Below are 9784 nucleotides of genomic sequence, written 5' to 3' on the forward strand. Positions count from 1 at the left end.
CGGCATCAATTTTTGTCCTTGTTGGCACCCTGGGTACTGGCCCATCAAGTGTCGGCATCCAATCCTGGCCACCAAACATAATTTCTTGTCAACATGTTCATTTTGGAGGCCCCAGGATGACTCTGCTGGAGTTCAGCCAGTATGTGGCAGGGACTTTTACTTGGGACAATCACCTTTGCTCCCCATAATAATATGCCATCCTCTACAGTGATCTGCTCTTGCTGGATCTAGAAAGGTTTCAATGCTGGTTGTAGGGATGGTCTTGTAACATATTATCGATGAGGTTGAGCACCTCGCCAAGACCTTCCCTAAGCCTCCACTTCTTGCCTTTAAATAACCGCCAAACCTTGAATAAACCATTGTCCGCAGCAAACTGCCCAGCCTTCAGGACAACATCGACCACTACACCGTACAACCCTGTCATGGCAACCACTGCAAGACGCGTCAGAGTGTTGACATCAGGCATGTTGTCAATGTTGTCTGTCTCATGCGGTGCAGGCAAAGATGCCCCAAGGCATGGTACATTGGCGAGAGCAAGCGGACGCTATGATAAATGGATAAATGGACATCTCGCAACAATCGCTGGACAGGATGTTCTCTCCCACTCTGGGAACACTTCAGTAGTCAGGGACATTCGGTCTCGGATTTTCAAGTGACCATCCTCCAAGATGGACTTCGGGATACACAATAATGCAGAGTGGCCAAGCAGAGGCTGATAGCCAAGTTCAGTACCCATGAGGGTGGCCTTAACCGGGTTCATGTCACACTACAGGTGACCCCACTACACTATACAGTCTCACACATACACACTCACTCTTACGTGCTCACGTATTCATGCAGACCCTCTCTCATACAAAAACTGACTCTCAGTTACGCATACATATAAACTACTCATTTTCACCCACGCACACACCCTCTCACAGTCTTATACTCCATCACATTCACATGCACTCTACCAAGTACGTACACACACACTCACACTCACATGCACACACTCACACGCTCTCCCACACACACTCTCTCTCTCTGTCTCCCTCAAATGCACATATAAGTCTATAGAGTGAATTTGCATTTTCAGAATTGTATTTGCAGATACATTCTATTTTTGTTCAAAAAGCACACAACCTGCAGGCAGTCAATCCATGTGACGTTTTATAAATTCCAACTCTCGAAACAGAACCCCCAGTCTGACTCAAGATTGGAGTACAGACAGACTCTAACTTCACACCTTTAATGCATTGTCTGAGCTGAGTTATCACTTTTTTTATAAAGGAGAAAGTGAACCCTGCAGATGCTGGTGATCAGAGTTGAGAGTGGAAAGACACAGCAGGTCAGGCAGCATCCGAGGAGCAGGAGAATCGACGATTCAGGCAAAAGCGTGGTATTGTGTCTTTCTAGCACCACACTCTCAACCTTTTTTAATAAAACCGTAAGTTATCTCAAGAATGTGACTTGAAAGAAGTTCTGGGATTTACGTCTTAATGAATCAATACTATTCTAAAAGATGAAACACTTAACAAAATCTAGGTTTGTTCAATATATTGTATCAGTTGCATGACACTATAATCTTTTGCTCTAAATTGTGTCTTATGATTCTGCCCCACTAGTTATCTGATGAAGGAGCAGCGTTCTGAAAGCTAGTACCTCCAAATAAACCTGTTGGACTATAACCTGGTGTTATGTGATCTTTAACTAAGAACATCTCTGAACAAGTTGATTAAAATTTACTATATTATGAAGTGGGGCGGCACAGTGGCTCAGTGGTTAGCACTGCTGCCTCACAGTGCCACCAACTCAGGCTCTGGTTTCCTCCCACAGCCCAAAGATGTGCAGGTCAGGTGAATTGGCCATGTGAAATTGCCCATAGTGTTAGGTGCATTTGTCAGGGGGAATGGGTCAGGGTGGGTTACCCTTCGGAGGGTCGGTGTGGACTTGTGGGGCCAAAGAGCCTGTTTCCATACTGTAAGTAATCTAATCAAAAAAATCTATAAATAAAAATGGCTTGGATGTGACCACTAGATGGCATCACTTTCAACAGCATTATCACCAGTTTCCTTGTGTGAGTCAAGGTTGCAAACTGAATATTGACAAATCCTAATACAGGATGATATTAGTTGTTAATTGTTGTTTTTCTTGTGCCCTGTTGTACTGACTGTGTATTAGCCTTGCATGAGATCCATAGTGTCCCAAAGCTAAACAGAAAATGCTTGAATTGTTAAGAGCAGACTTTTGTCAAGACTTGATTCAGATCCAGGAATTCAAGTATTTTGCTTTTTGTCCTCTGTGTCATGAGGCATGGATTTGCTTTGGAGCACTGAGGCCAGCAAGTAAATAAGTGAAGAATGGAGTGCACAAGTCAGGTGAAAATTAAATAGCCTCATCTCTACCTACATACAACAGTACCAGCACGTTACTGAATAGACTGGAATAAGAGTGTCCCTGCCCCTGAGATCACAGTAGTTTTCTTCTATTTTAATGGGATTGCAGAACGCTGCTGGGATCCTTTCAAGGCTTCACTTGAAACCTGACAAAGTGAGGAGATTTGTCAGTGCTGTCAGTGATACAGACTGGAGGATGTATGGCTTGACTTGTGTAGCTGGAGGAGAAGACATCAGTGGGGTAAGGGCATGGAGTGATTTGAAATCAAAGATGAGATAGTTGAAGTCAGTTTGCTGAAACATATGCGGAGTGTGGGAGTCTGGCAGCAGTAGATGTGGGATCTTGTGTGGATGAAGGTATTGGATCTTAAAACTTCTGTAATTTTTCATGTGGGGACGCTGAGTCGGAAAATAGGGACTGATGAAGTATTACATTTTGGTGGCAGTGGGTGAGAAGAAGTGTGTGCAAATCAAGGGAATGACACTGTCAAAGCCAATAAAAAGAAATGTTTTATCTTTGTAGCTATTTTAATCAGTATTTTTAAACACATCTCGGGTCTAAGTGGGACTTGAACACAGGCCTTCTGGCCTAGAGGTAGAGTCTGTCATATGAAGAAGATGACTGACTATACCTAAGCCAGACTGATTGCAGATGCTGCCCTTGACTGGCTGTACTAATGTGTCACAAGAAATCTTATATTTATGCACTGTTTTTCATAAACTGATGTCGTCCCAAAGCACTTCACACAAATTTTTCGCACTGGTGGTCTCACCACTGATCCCTGAGACACATTTGAATATGGATCATTGTGGGAGTCAAAACCCCAACATTATGTTGCAGAAAATTTCCAAATATATTCTGTCAAATTCCAAAGAATCTTGTTTATTTCAATAATATCATCTGTCATTCTTCTAAAGTGCAATGAGTACAGTTCCAAACCACTCAATCTTTCCTCAAAAGCTAGTTTTTTGGTGCCTGGGATCACCCTGCTGAACCATCTCTGGTGCCTCCAGAGCCAATATATATTTTCTTAGATAACAGGACCAAAACTGCTTACAGAATTGCATGTATGGTCTGATCAGTGACTTGTATAGATTTATTTAGACATCCCTATTTTTATATTCCCTTTCCCTTTGAAATAAAGGCCAAATTTACAGTTGCCTTCCCACTTATCTGCTGAGCTTATGCTAGTTTTTTGTTTGTGATCTATGCACAAGAACTCTTTCTGCAGTTTTTATTGATTTAAGTCGTACCGAGCTGGTCTATTCTTCCAGCCAAAGTGCATAACCTGACATTTTCCCACATTCTATTCCATGTACCTTGTTTTTGTCCACTGATTTACAAATACATCCTTCTGCAATCTCTTTATGTCATCCTCACCACTTGCCTTCCTACTTATTTTTGTGTTATCTGCAAATTGGCTATAGTATATTCACTTACATCATCCATGTCATTAATATATACTGTATTCTTTCCACTCAACACCTGAGTTTGCTGTCTCCAATCACAGTGTTGACTCCCCTGACTTTCTGACCATCTGATACAACCCTGCTGACCACTCCCATCTCCCCCACCACCCTCCAAACCCCCACCAGGCCTGATCATGGCCCAATGCCTGACCACCTTGAATGAACAGCCCCAGCTGATGATATATGGAATTGTGAATCCTCTCTGACTGATGTTTTGTGAGTTGCCTACTGTGAATCTACCAGACTAACAGTGGTCCTTTCTTTGAACTCCCTGCAGTGAAACAGGCCCTCTGATTTTAACCATCTGAAGCAAATGACTGACTATGCCCAAGCCCTTGGACTGTTTGCAGATGCTGCCCTTGACTCACTGCACTAGGGGCCCCTGACTGATAGCAGCTCCCCATTACTTGCCTGACACTACACCCCTTTGACTTTGAGACATGCCTATTTGATGGAAACACATGCAATGTATCTTCCATGTAGGTTGCTGGTACATGCTGTGGTTGTGAGATTGATTTAGCAGTACATCAAACAGCAATTGATTCGCCCCTTTGAATGATGACTGCTGACAGCGATGACAATCTGCCTGGCTTTGTGTCTGCACAAACAGCACAGCAGGATAGAAGTAATGTGAACCCTAAAGGGGCAAAGCACAGAATAAGGTACAAATGCTGCAAGCATCCAGGAAGGTGTGAAGAGAGTGAGTGAGCTCAGGAGCTGCAATCTGGTCAAATCTGAGAGTTGGGTGCCCGTTCTTGAGTGCAAAATGGCCTTGAAGCAGCATGGCAATGAAAGGTATGGGTGCACTCCAGTGCAGCATTGAAGTGGAGAACCGTATTGTAATTGGATTGGAAATGTGGCATGTTGATGTGTGAAGCTGGAACATGTTGGATGCCCATGTCTGTGGGTGTGGGCTGTGCGTTTGACCACTCCTTTGAAGTCTGTCCCGAGCTGTTGTTATGGTGCTCACAAAGGAGGTTTGGAGGAGGAAGAGGTGAGCTAGAGTTACCAGGTACCTGGTCAGACTTTCATGTTGGGAATCTATCTACAATTTTATCTGGTTGTTGGGAGAATGGGAGACTGCATATTAATTAGGTGATATTAGGTAATATTGATGATGATCTTTGAATAATAATCCATGCTGATAGGTGCCTCACTGCTTACTATTGAGAATCTCATCTTGATGTTTGGCCCTTAGTTGGAAAATGCCAACTTTTTGGTTTCAACATTGAGAAGGGTCTCATTCGACATCTCACCTGATTTCCCCAAATTGCTCACATTGTTCAGACACTGGAAGATTCTGCCCTAAGTGTCCGATCAATCCTAAAATAGTACGGACCCATCACTGTGCCAGTAACTGCCATACAAATGGTGCCACCTGAAGCAGACTGCAGGTTTGCCAGCTCTCAGACAGGACCTGACATTTTACTATCAAGTATCTATTGCCCAGTGTGAAGTGCTGCCCCTCTTAAATGCATGTGACTTGGGAGATAGTGATGAAGTCCTTCAACTCATCTGTTTTCCTCTCTTTACAGTCACATTCAAAACTAAGTGGGCCCTACATACCAGCCCAGTGCCGAAGACTGTAATTTATTATTCAAAAACATTTGTGTGAATCAAACAGTAAACGAGAAAATGTAAAATCAGGCATTACCTTCAATTCTTAACTGACTCTTATAGCCCATTGTATTCTGAGATGAATACAAGATTGCCAATGTCACCTGGGGGCTCACCTATGGACAACTCAAATGTTTAATTCCAAATAGTGTTTTTTAAAGAGGATTGTGAAGCCAAATAAGTGACTGCAGATGTAAATTCTGTGGCTGTCTAGAGAGAAGGGCTGTGAATATCGACATGATAAGGTGTCAAGGGAGCTTCAAAGGGATGAACTTAAAGAGAGAAATGTGCTACAAACTAAACTGTAATCTCCTGGGTGTTACCTCAGACTGTGAATATAATCAAAATAAAACCCCAGAGGTCTGGGCGACAGACATGTTTCATGTTTTTTGACAATGTACAACAACTGGAGTAAAGAACCGCTTCACTCCTGGTCTATGTGTGACAGTGGAAGAAGGTGTGCCAGAAGATGAAGGGATCACACGTTCCAGTGTGCTGAGGCATTCCAGTGTATTATCCTGGGTTTGAGCGCTGAGGTGCTGTGAAAGTCCCTGTCGAGGAGCCATCCATTATCCTCCACCATGCTGCAAGTAAAGGTCTGTCTTGCTCTGAGTGCCAGAAGCCAGCAAGTCACAACTGGATTGAAGGATTTCCACTAACTTTCAAAGGCAAGAATCCCGAATTTAACTGGTCAAATATCAATGCTCCACTATCTACTATTTATGAATGATCCATCAAGATTGGTCTGTAAGTCTTTTAATTTTTATCTTTTTTAGGACCCATCTCATATCTTTTGTAAATTAATACTGTTGAGACCAACCTGGGGGCTGAATAAAGAAGGGGAGTAAGTTCATCGCTTCAAGAACAGTAACAATTTGGGGTATCCAGTGTGGAATCATAATAACTTGGGAAACCTCACCAGACATCTGGTGACAACACAGTTCCAACATTGTCATATCAATCGCATACAGACCTGAGAAACCTCTTACAGTCCAATTACCCTTCAAAGAAAGAGCAACCAACTAAACCAGGTGATACATCAACACCCTAATGATCATAATTTATCACAATATAATTGTATTATTTGGATATCTAACCAATGCAATAGGAAAAAGAAAGTATTTTGCACTTACGGAGCATCTCTTACACCAAAGGATGACTTCTATCATTTCACAGCCAGTGGAATAGTTTTCATGAGTTCATGTAGTTGTAATGTAACAAAAAGTAACAGGCAATTCCCACAACCAGCAATGCATACACAACCAACTAATGTACTTTTCTAACTATGTTAAATGTGGAATAAGTATCAGTCAGGACACTCGGGTAATTCTCCTCTTTGTTTTTTGAATAATACAATGATAATGGTTGGAGTCATACCTGACACATATGATGATGATTGTGGTTATTAGAGGTCTGCCTGCTCCAGGCCACCTCTGCAGAAGTTCCTCAGGTTAGTGTTCTAGGCCCAACCATCTTCAGCAGCTTCATCAATAACCTTTCCTTCATCACAAGGTCAAAAATGGGGATGTTCACCAATTATTACACAAAGCTCAGGACCATTTGCTACACTTCAGATACTGAAGCAGTCCATGGTTGAATATAACACGATTTGGACAATATTCAGGCTTGGGCTGACAAATGGCAAGTAATATTCATATCACACAAATGCCAGTCAACAACCATCATCAATAAGAAACAACCTAACCACCACCCCTATGTACTCAATCACTGAATCCCAATCTCAACATCATGAGGTTTACCATTGACCAGAAACTCAGCTGGAATCACTGCATAAACACAGGTCAGAGGCTAGAAATACTGCAGTGAGTAACTCACTTCCTGACTCCCCAAACCCTGTCCACCAGCCACAAGGCACAAGTCAGGGGTATGATGGCACACACCACACCTGCCTGGATGGGTACAACTCCAACAACAGTCAAGAAGCTTGACAACATCCAGGACAAAGCAGCCTGCTCGATTGGCACCACACCCTGCCTGCCACCACCAATGCTCAGTAGCAGCAGTGTGTACTATCTACATGATGCATTGCATAAATTCACCAAGGCACCTTAGACAGCACCTTTCAAACCCTTGACCACTTCTTTCTGGAGGGACAATAGCAGCAGAGACATGGAAATACCACCATCTGCAAGCTCCCCACCACTCTGATTATCTTGACTTGGACATATATCGCTGTTCTTTCACTGTTGGCTGGGTCAAAGTCCTGGAATTCCCTCCCTGAGGGCATTGTGGGTCAACTCACAACCATTTGCAGTGGTTCAAAATAGGGTGGCATGGTGGCTCAGTGGTTAGCACTGCTGCCTCACAGCACCAGGGACCTGCGTTCAATTCCTTCCTTGGGTGACTGGCTGTGTGGAGTTTGCACACTCTCCCTGTGTCTGTGTGGGTTTCCCCCCAAGATGTGCTGGTCAGGTGAATTGGCCATGCTAAACTACCCATAGTGTTAGGTGTATTAGTCAGGGATAAATGTAGGGAAATGGGTCTGGGTAGATTACTCTTTGGCAGGTCGGTGTGGACTTGTTGGGCTGAATGGCCTGTGCCCATACTATAGGGAATCTAATCTAAAATAAGCTGGTTTTATGTGATTTTATTTTTCTTAAAAAAATAAGGCGGCACAGTGGTTAAGTGGTTAGCACTGCTGCCTCACAGCGCCAGTGTCCCGGGTTCGATTCCCGTCTCGGGTGACTGTCTGTGTGGAGTTTGCACATTCTGTCCGTGTCAGCGTAGGTTTCCTCCGGGTGCTCCGGTTTCCTCCCACAATCCAAAGACGTGTAGGTCAGGTGAATTGGCCATGCTAAATTGCCCATAGTGTTAGGTGCATTAGTTGGGGTAAAATGTAGGGTCATGGGTCTAGGTGGGTTACTCTTCAGAGGATTGGTGTGGGCTTGTTTCCATTCTGTAGGTAATCTAATCAAAAGATGGCAGCTCACCACTACCTTCTCAAGGGCAATTAGGGATGGGCAATAAATGCTGGGCAGCCAGCGAAACCCATGTTCCACAAATGAAGAAAACAAATTTATGCCTACTTGAGAAATAGCTCATTCGAAAGATATTATTCTTTTAATTTGATCTTGGGATGTGGATGAATCAGCATTTAGTATCATCTGTATTGCCCTCAGGCATTAAAAGTCAGCCACATAATTTAGGAAAGGAATCATTGCTCCACTTAACTTCTTAATTGTATGTTTGCAATCATCATTATGGCAATATGCCTGATCACTGCATTTGATGAATAAGATGAGCAAAGCTGCTTGGTCTTTTATAATTCATTCCTCATTTTAAGGGGTTTGAGCCCCACAATGAGAGAATGAGAGTACAATCAGTTCTGTTATAACACATGTTTCTTCAATATGAATTGCTTTAATGTGATTGAAGAATTTCGACCATTATTTGTAGAACGCAAACTTTTCTTACTTGCATTGGTTATAATGCGATTTTAGCCCCACTAGTTTACTTGGCGCAGTTGTTGCGCAATTTTCATATAACGCAAGATCACACGAGAGCGGAATTATTGCCTTATATCAAAACAGACCGTACTGACTACATGAGACTATACCAATGAGACAATTTTAGAATACGTTTATTAATTCCTCAGGTATACTACATCATTCATTTTAAAGTCCAATGCAGGTTACATATTTTCTGTATTATGATAAAATGGGCACCGCGTGATGATTTCTCCGTTTGTCCTCATGTATCTCTATCTCACCCTTGTCACATATTCTCATTTCTAAATTTCTCTGCTGCATACATCTCATCAGGAGGCATTCTTTTATCCTTACTCTTATCCTATTAAGATTAGATTCCCTACAATGTGGAAACAGGTCCTTCAGCTCAACAAGTCCTCACCGACCCTCCGAAGAGCAACCCATCCAGACCCATTCCCCTACACTTACCCCTGACTAATGCACCTTACACTACGGCAATTTAGCATGGCCCATTCACCTGACCTGCACATCTTTGGACTGTGGGAGAAAACCAGAGCATCCGGAGGAAACCCACGCAGACACGGGGAGAATGTGCAAACTCCACACAGATAATCAAATCTGGGACGCTGGTGTGTTAGACAGCAGTGCTAACCACTGAGCCACCATGCCGCCCCAAAATTTCTGCCTTTCTCCAATCATCTTCAGCCGTTGTAGGTTTGTAAAATTTTTATTTTTTCACAGAATGTGGGTGTCTCTGACGAGGCCAGCATTTACTGACCATCCCTAATTGCTCTGAGGACCATTAAGAGTCAACCAATTGTTGCTGGTCTGGAATTACATATAGACCAGAGCAGATAAGGGTAGCAGTTT

The sequence above is a fragment of the Chiloscyllium plagiosum genome, chromosome 28, assembly GCF_004010195.1.
Source record: "Chiloscyllium plagiosum isolate BGI_BamShark_2017 chromosome 28, ASM401019v2, whole genome shotgun sequence".
Lineage (NCBI taxonomy): Eukaryota > Metazoa > Chordata > Chondrichthyes > Orectolobiformes > Hemiscylliidae > Chiloscyllium > Chiloscyllium plagiosum.